This window comes from Molothrus ater, chromosome 2 (genome assembly GCF_012460135.2).
Source record: "Molothrus ater isolate BHLD 08-10-18 breed brown headed cowbird chromosome 2, BPBGC_Mater_1.1, whole genome shotgun sequence".
NCBI classification, from domain to species: Eukaryota; Metazoa; Chordata; class Aves; order Passeriformes; family Icteridae; genus Molothrus; species Molothrus ater.
In genome coordinates this window covers 59,764,087-59,773,014 of record NC_050479.2, presented here as the reverse complement: position 1 = coordinate 59,773,014, position 8,928 = coordinate 59,764,087, and the positions used below count along the sequence as shown (strand labels likewise).

The 8,928-nt window shown below is 44.7% G+C and overlaps 1 protein-coding gene across 1 annotated transcript in view; it reads left to right on the top strand.

Annotated features, from left to right (window-relative positions):
* The first annotated feature begins 110 nt into the window (after positions 1-110).
* Positions 111-8,928, top strand: part of ELF1 (E74 like ETS transcription factor 1) — an 87,267-nt gene continuing 78,449 nt past the window's right edge. The window contains exon 1 of the mRNA XM_054514094.1: positions 111-129. The gene's annotated coding sequence lies outside the window, so the exon portion shown is untranslated. The remainder of the gene's footprint in view (positions 130-8,928) is intronic.

Below are 8,928 nucleotides of genomic sequence, written 5' to 3'. Positions count from 1 at the left end.
GCTCAAGCCGCGCTCTCCTCCCCGCCCTTCTCCACCTCCTGCCCTCACCCGCTCCTCCTCCCTCGTCCCCGAGGAGGCGAGCGCTCAGCGGGAGCCGCCCGGACCGGGAGAAGGAGCCGCGGCCGCTCGGTGAGTGCCGCCCGCCGCCCGCGTCCCGCGCTCGGGGGCACCGGGAGGCTCAGCCGCCTCCCCTACGGTGGGGAGAGACACCACGGACCGCGGGTTCGAGCCCCACCGCCGGCAGCGCCCCGTGCCAGGCAGTCCGTGCCCCGCGGCACCCATGGGAGATGAAAGGTGTGAGGAGCAGGGCGGTGACAGGGTGCGAAGGGGCCGGGGAGGCAGCGGGCCCCGGCCGGGCGGCGGAGCGCGCCCTGGGGCGGCGGCCAGCGGAGCCCGTCCCGCCGGACGCCGCTGCCAACTTTCTGGGAGTTCGGCGGCGCGTGTGTCGGGAGGGCTCCTGCTGCACCAGCTTCACCTCCTCCCTCTCCCCAGTGCCCCCGGCACCACCGCCCTGCCCTCCTTCTGTCCCTGCCTCCCTCTCTCCCGGCCGCCCGCCGTCGTGGGGCAGGAGAGGGGGGGCGAGGGCCGGGCGGCGCCGTCCCGGGGCGGGGGGGACGGGGAGGACACGGTCACGCTCGGGCGTCCCCGGCACATTGGCCCCGGATCGCCTCCTCCGCTACTTCCCCCACATATAAAACTCACCCCGGGCTGGTGTTCCACAGAACACCGTCACCCCCTCCCTCTCCCTCCGCCCTGCCCTGTGTGACTGATCTCCCCACGGTTCTGCGAAAAAAGTCGTGTTAATTCACCGGCTGCAGCTGGCAGCCTGTTTGCTACAGTCACGCACAGGGGTGGAGGAGAAGCCTGCGGCGTGAGTCATGGCTGTAAGAGGCCCTCCGGTTGTTTATGGCAAAAACAGAGGGTGGCTCATTCAACATGTGGGAAATACGGGGAGGAAGCGTTGCCTCGATCCATCCTACAAGGACAGGGCAGTGGTACCTGTACCGGGCACCCCCTGCCCCAGCTCGCTGTAGAGCTGCCTGAGAAAGGAGGTGGGGAGGTTGCCTTTTCCTCTCACAAGGAGGGCTTGTGGTCAAACTGTCATAGCTAGCTGCAGGAGTTTTGCATTTGTCAGCATTTCCATTATAAGTGTACTTTTTATGTAGTTCACAACATGGCTATAAATATACGCCCTGGGTTGAAATTTGGTTGATGGCATCTTCTCCATCTAAGCAACTTTTGAAATTATTCTGCTTGGATGCTAAGTGGAAATCCATGGAAAATACCAGCTTTTTATGTTTCTTTCAACTTTAAAGTTTAGCTGCTTACACACATGGACTCATTTACAGCTGTTAGTCCAAAAAACTTCCTTCCCCCTTGAATTTGTTAAATTGGGGAAGAGTTTAAAGGCATTATCTCAGTAGGCATTGGTCATTAATTAGTGCAGCAGAGACTCTTACAAGGTCCCTGCTACCTCGAGTGATGGCACCCAGCTACAAAAGGGACACGGGAGACTGTGTGTCCTCACAGCTCTAACCCCCGAGTGCCAGGGCAATTCCAGTGCCTCAGCACCACAGACAAGAAGCTGGTGTTAAAATCAAGGCAGAATACGCTAACTTCCCTCTGTGGGATTTAATTTTTTTTTTTTTTTTTACCGTGTCCGTTCAATTGTTGCTTCTGAGACAGGGAACAAGCCTAGTATTTAGGAGCTTTCGTTTTGTGTACCTCTGTATACGCACTGGGTCTGGATCCCGTGAAACATGCCTGCCACCCAGTGGATGTCGCTGATCTCTATATATTCTATACATTTACCGCCTCTCCCCTGTGCCCAGCCCTACCCCGCCGGTAAGTTTGGGAAGCCAAGCGCTCAGGATGCCGGCCTGCCCGCCTCGGACCTGTGCCCGAGGATGTGTTGGTCGTGACAGGATGTGCCAGCATCCTTCCCGGCCAGCTCGGGACACGACATGCGTCCCCCAAGGTGTAGCAGCTTTCTGGCTGGGCAGCAGTGAGGAGAGGTGAATGGGGCAAACAACTGTATACAGAGGGAGAGGCAGCTTCGGGGCTGAAGCAGCTGGAGAATCGGATTTTGCAGCTTGATTTCCTTTGCCGTTGATCTCCACATAAACATAAAGGTTTTTGCCAGTGGTCTGTTGGGCTTTCTGGGAGCCTGGCCTGAGTCCCTGGGATCTGCTTTGCAGTTATGCTAAACTTAACCATCTGGAACATAAATGAGTGTCTGTTTGGTCTCTGTGTACAGAAGATGTTTTGCAGGTCTAAGCATGTTAGAAATACAAGCCTTGAGTGTCAGATTTGCTGACTCAGTGTCCATAGTTTTTTGCTATAATATATCTTAGTTTCCTGTATTAAAAATATGTGGATAACAGTATCCTTTATCTTACAGATTACTGTAGTGATGAGAAGCATATAAGAACCTAAGAGAAAAGAAATATTTTCCTCTGTGATTTGAAAGTGTTTTATGATGCTCTAGAGAACAAGGGCAAAAAGAGGAGTTTGTGTGTTAATTATAGCAAAGCTTCAGTGGGGAAAAATGTGTCCAGGTCAGCTGCAAATACAGATTTATCTAGTTAGAGATTTTGCATATCAGCACTAGGAGACATTTTTAGTTAACGTAGACCTCTTAGTTCTAATAATTTCTAAAGTCTGCTTTGCTTATCATGCATTTTGTAAGTAATTTCCTAGATTTTCTTTCCTTTAGGAAAAGTGCCAAAAAGCAGATAGGCAGCCTGGGGTAGCATATTTGTTCACTGTCCTTCACCAGCTGGATTCGTAAGGTAACACCTGGGACTCTGCTGTCATAGCCCCCGCTGAGGGTAACCAGTGGTGGTTGGTCATGGCTGTGCTCTGTGTTGCTGTACTTGCTCGTAACTGCTTGTGCTGTCTGATCACCATGAGGAGCTAAGAAGAATGTGGAGGTGGCTGAGCAAACACCTACTGAAAATGCACACAGTGCAGTCTGGTTTTGGACATTTGACCAAATGCAGGTGGACTTTTCATGGGGGCAGCAAAAGGGGGACCTCCAAAAGGGCTCCACCCCCCATTCAGATCTGTCATTGGGAGGTGGAAGAGCATTAAAGCCTTTCATGTTTCTAGACACGTATTGCCATTGGGAGACAGCATTTTCCCTGGTTTTGTTCTGAAAACAGCTCAAGTATTTTGGCCAAGTTCTGCTAATCCCAGTCTGCCTCTTTCTGCACCCCTAACTCAGAGGTAACTTCTACAGCACATGGAACAGAATTTAGCCTGAAGCAGACATTCAACTTGGAAAATTTCAACCCAAGCAGTCAAAGTCTGGCCAAGTTACAAGCAGCTGGAAGCAGCATCTTGCATTGGAAGTGTTCAGCAGCTGCCTAATAGGCAATGCTACAAGCTTCACCAATCCTGTGTATATGTTTATGTACATGGAAATATGCTGCTGAATGACAATGCTATTTGACTGGTTACATGGTCTACTAACCATTCTTTTGATTTGTTGGTTTTGGTTTGGTTTTTTTTCCTTACTAGAGAAAGGAACCTAAACATCTTTGGTTAATGCTATGAATGATTTTCCTTACTCCCATTATTCATTGTTTTCCTGGCTGAAAAATTGAAAACTTTAAAATGGAGCCTCTGAAATAAATGACAAGTCAGGGCTTACTCGCTCTGAATACTTCAAAATGACTTAACGATTGTTAAAGACCAGTTTACAGTAGAACTAAAGCAAATAGCTTCCCAGCATTTTGAATTGTAAAAAACCCACATCTCCCAAATTCCTAAGCTATTCATCAACTGCTCTATTGTAGCAGACTCACCCTATATTGTGTCCCTGATATATCTATTAAGTCTGCAGTGAAGTGTGAGTTTAAAACAATTGTGCCATGGAGTCACTGTGGAATAAATACCACAAACATTGGCGAAGTTGCTTCATAAATCTTTCTTAGTTTAGAGAGGAACTTAGGCGTGCCTTTTTTCTATGGGACCGCAGCTGTTTCTTGTGAGGTTCCCTGGGGGCTGGATCCTGGTGTAAGGCTGGTTAATATCAATATATTCACAGCTTCTGTGATGATATCGCAGCATTACCAGCATATTATGTGCAGGTTTGTGCATGTGTGGAACAAGTTATTAGTATACCATACTCCAAATAATTTTTTTTAAATGATCAGCATCCATCAGAAGGCATTTTTCATGCAGCCACATACAAAGGAACCAGGATTGTGGTTACACCAGCACGATAGGGGACTGTCCTCAAACTGGTAATTTATTGAAAGAAGGCTTAAGAATTTGTGCAGAGAATCATCTCAACAGGAGTTTTCATTGCAATGCTGCAACTGAAGTGTGGTCTTTGGCTGTGCAGCAATATAAATATTTCACAGAAGTAGGAAAGTACGTGGCATTAGTAAGATCACAGGAATTCCATGTCTGGTTTTGCTGCTCACACGTGAGGGAGGATGTGAAATATTAATAAGAGCACAGGGACCAAAGTGATCCAGGATTTGGAGACCAGGTGTCACAATTGCAGATTGTACATCTGAGGAGCTATATGGTGCCTGTATATATCATACATGTATGTAAGGAAAATACATGGTATTTACTTGACTATCCAGTGTCTGAGAGATGAAGTTAGGCATGTTGTACTTTGAACTAATAAGTAGCAACGACACTACTTTAGGGCAGTAAAGGATTGTAGTGGATTTGCAGTTGCTGAGAGTGTTTAAAGTTGCTGGGTTTTCTTCTTAAAGATATGCTTTCACTTGCTTTGGTGGAGGATGTTTCCAGTGTGTGTAGAAGGGGGAAGGACTGTACTCTATTCACCTGCATTTCTCCCTAGATTGAGAAAACAAGATTACTCGCAGTGCTTTCTGAGTATTGTAGCACATATTGCTACCTTGACAAGATTACAATAAAATGCCATACTTTAGAACTTGACTGGTTTTCTCTTGGGTCGGGAGCACCATTTTTTTCTTGGTGCCTAATTTGACTTCTGGGAGTGTGATTAATTACTGTGTACTCCCCTCTAGAGTATCACCACATCTGGTGGCAGCTGGTGACAGGATATCAGATCCTCACTTTACACAGTCCCCTCCTATTCCCAGGTTGGTGTATCATCTTTCTTTGTTCAGGATGCTGTCAGTTATATTCCCTATATATATAAATAGGGATTAAAAAGGTTTTTTCTGCTTTTAGATAGGCAAGGACATTGCTCGGTGTTCAGGAGTCAGCTGCTCACTGCTCTTCCCTTAGCCATCTCTCTGTCCTTTGGGCGTTCCTCTCCTGCAGCCACATCTGCTGCAAAAAGACAGAGGCAGGCAATGTGCACATGGCCTGGCAGCAGAACACCCCTGGCAGTCACTAAAACAACAGAGGGTACGTTGGTGAAATCGTTTTGTAACCTGAAACACAACTGACTGCCTGAATCAAGTTGAAGCATTACCTGCAATGCTCCTTTTCAGGCAGCTTCACAATAAAACTGAAAGTTTTATTTAGCTTGGGAATTGAACTTGAGCCTAGATAGCTGCAGGATGGTGCTTTATAATTCCATAGTCCATTCTTTTTGATATAACAAACAGACACATTTTTTCCTTCTGCAGCTGAACTAGAACAAATAGACTCTATAGAGTTGAAATATTTCTTTCTGTAAAAAATGTACTTTATTGCATGTACTGTAGTGTATATGGTGTCAAAAATCTGATGTTCAATCTTTTACAGTGGTTTTGGTTTGGCTTTTTCATTCACACTTTAAGATACCCTATGAAAGTTTTAAGTTAATAAAACATTTTCTATATAGGATGAGTTTACTGGAAGTTTTCTTGTTGAGAACAACTGAAACTTGTAGAGATGAAGTTCTTGTAAGTCACTATCTTTAGACTCGAAAGCATGTATATATGAGTGTTTCCACTGACTTGGACATACTCAAGCACTCCTCTCAAATATGATTTTCAAATACATTTTCCTCATCTGCTCTATTGAGATGTTCATGTTTCAGAAACTAGTTATGGTACAGTCTTCTAGGGTTTGGCCCATCTGCCTGTTGCTATGTTCTTTGAGTTAATAATAATTTACTATTGATTTCTAGGACATGCAGGAGCCAAACACAAGTACAAATCAGATTGGATGCTTTCAATTTTAAAGAGCTCTAGTTAGGCGATTTAATAAATTTCTTCTCAGAAAATGGCAGAATCAGAGAACAATGAATTTGGCATTCGATTTTGATGTTTCAGTACTTGGATAAAACTTGTGTTAATATGAGGTGATAATGAATGTTGCCACATTGTGTCTGTTTTGAAAGTGCAGTCATGGGTTGTAGTTTGCCACTTTGTGACATCTGTGTTTGTAGTATTTAGTGAGTTTCATTCCCTTCCTGGTTGTGAGGTGAAACAATGTTTGAGGCTGAGATTAAAATTGTCAGAATTGTTAAGTGTCCATCTCAGAGGCATATCAAATTTTAACTTTATACTGTTAAGTAGTTGAGCTATATAACTGACTGTTTGTACGTGTAACAGCACAAACTTATGTCTGTAGGATAATTATGTGCCCTGAATTAACAAATACTAGAAATTGTAGTAGGACTGTGTTATCTGTCAGGTTTGATTTTCCACCTCACCACAGCCAAGTGTCACTATAATCAGAATAGTCAAGAGTTAAGTGTTTCTATGGAATGCATTACTATATACCTACTGTGCAAACTTCCCATTTCATGCCTAATCCAGCACACATGTGGCCAGTGAAGATGTAATTTTTCCCACTCTCCAGAATTTAACTTCCTTTTATTTGTATGTGTGTACAGAATTATTTTTTCTTGTTTAAACCTAGTACTAACACCCACTTGTCTGCTCTAGGCAGTGGATATCCTGGTTTTTTCCCTCCATGAATACAATAGTGACATTAAGCAGTTACATTGTCTGGAGTTCCTGGTGATACAGGCATCAACAAAATTTAATGAGGTGTTTCAGCTTGCTTGACCTTGTTCTGTGACTCATTTGCATGTCATAGGTTCAGGGAGAAAGCCAAGCACTCTCCAAGCCCTGGCAGAAGGTTGCTCACACAGTGTCTGCTGCTGCAGCTTCTGTTTCAGCATCTGCTGCTGCCCAGAGAGGCTCTGCTGCTGTGCCACTTCAGCAGCTTGCACGTCATCCTTGCACGTTCGATGATTCTGGGGTGTGTTTGGGCTCTTTGGAGAGGGGGCATGAGCTGGTAGTGGAGCAGTGGAAAAGCTGTAGGGTTCTGCAACTTGCTGCAGACCTTTTCCAGGCAAGGGGGTATTGAACAGCATTCTGGTTCTCTGTTCTTTCATTCTGTTAAAAGGAAGAGGTCTAGGAGAAATTTAAAGGTCTGTTAAGGTCCACTGTTGATCAAGAGAGCTACAGCAAATATGTTTGTTTTAAGGGAAGCTGAGGGTGGACTTCGTCACCAGTTTACTGAAGAGGTGACGAGGTTATGCCATCCTGTGCCATGGGATTTGGTTTTTTTTTAAGATAAATGACAAGGGAAGTGGTATTGTGGGTAGGAGGACAGCAAGACTGGTCAGAAAAAGGGTGGTGACAGTACTTAGTGTTCACGTACTGCCATAGGAACACTGACTGATCCAACTTTGTCGTTGTTGAATCCAACATCCAGTTATGTTGTGATAATAATGTGTTGTCTAAGGAACAATGAATCTCTAGAGAATAGTCCATAGCTGTGATGTCTGCTTGGCTTTTGCATCAGTCATCCCCCCACCCCTGGCAGCTGGTCACTCATCTTCTGCATGCATTTACTGCCCCTGACCTGCCAGCTGAAAACAGGAACGCTTCTGTTTCTGCCAAAACTATTTTGCTTAACTTGCCTGGTTAAAACAGTAGATTTATTTCACTCAAAATGGACTGGGGAGCCTAGGTGGCAAAGCTGAGGCACTTTCTGGTAACTGTGCTGAGAAACTGCTGGGGGCAAGGGTTAAGGAAATCAGTGGGGTGTTAGTGGAGATATTGGAAATGAGATGTATCACAGAATCTAGAAATGTAAACTTTTCTCCAACCTTGTGCTGGCAGACCTGTACCAGCATTTTATGTTTGCCTCTGCTAGAGGGGAATTAGACCTACATGTAGTTTTGTGCAGAGAATAGATCCCCCAGCACCTGCTTACTTCCACTGAGGTAGAGCTGAGCTCTTTTCTTGTGTGTTTGGATTTTCATGTGCTCTGTGCAGCTGTCTTTCACTGGATGCCTTTTCAAGTGAAACCTTCATCTTAAGCCATCCAAAACAAACCTCTAGGGATCTTTCTCAGGTTTTCTTAGTTGACCTAATTTTATGGGTTAACAGATTTGGTCTGAAGGATTTAAAAAAATATTACTAAGAATTTTTCAAATTCAGTTTTCAAATGTTAATATTATCATGTAGCAAAGCTTGGCAACCATTACAAGTACAATATTTTAATTAATGAAAAAACTGGTTTCTGATCATAAGTATACCACAGCCACGATTGTGAGAGGCAGAAATACACTTTTATATTCTTTGCAAATGACTGTTTGTGAATTTTTTTCCAGGATGTGTCTATTATGTTAAATTGTTTTTATGTCCTTAAGATTAAGTATACCAGTAGACATCTATCATTATTGTACTCTTTTGGGAGGGGAGGGGGTGAGTGCATCATTGTGTACCTCATTTGAGGTGAACTATTGCAAATGCATGACCTAAGGTCTGATGTAGCTGCTTGCTTTGCCTCTGGAGGTACATTTTGGGGCAGTCTAAAGCAGAGGTTAGACAGAACAGATTTTCAGGGCAGCATGTTTTCAGGATGTTGTTGGCATAAAAGGTCTTCCTGTGTTTTCTGCAAGAAAACCATTATGTTAACCTTTGTAGATGTTGTGTTTTGTCCCTCTGAAATAAAAGCTGAATCAGAAGTGGGGGTTTGTAGTCTCTGTTTTATCATTGTGTGTGACTAGCAGCTAAAAGGTCA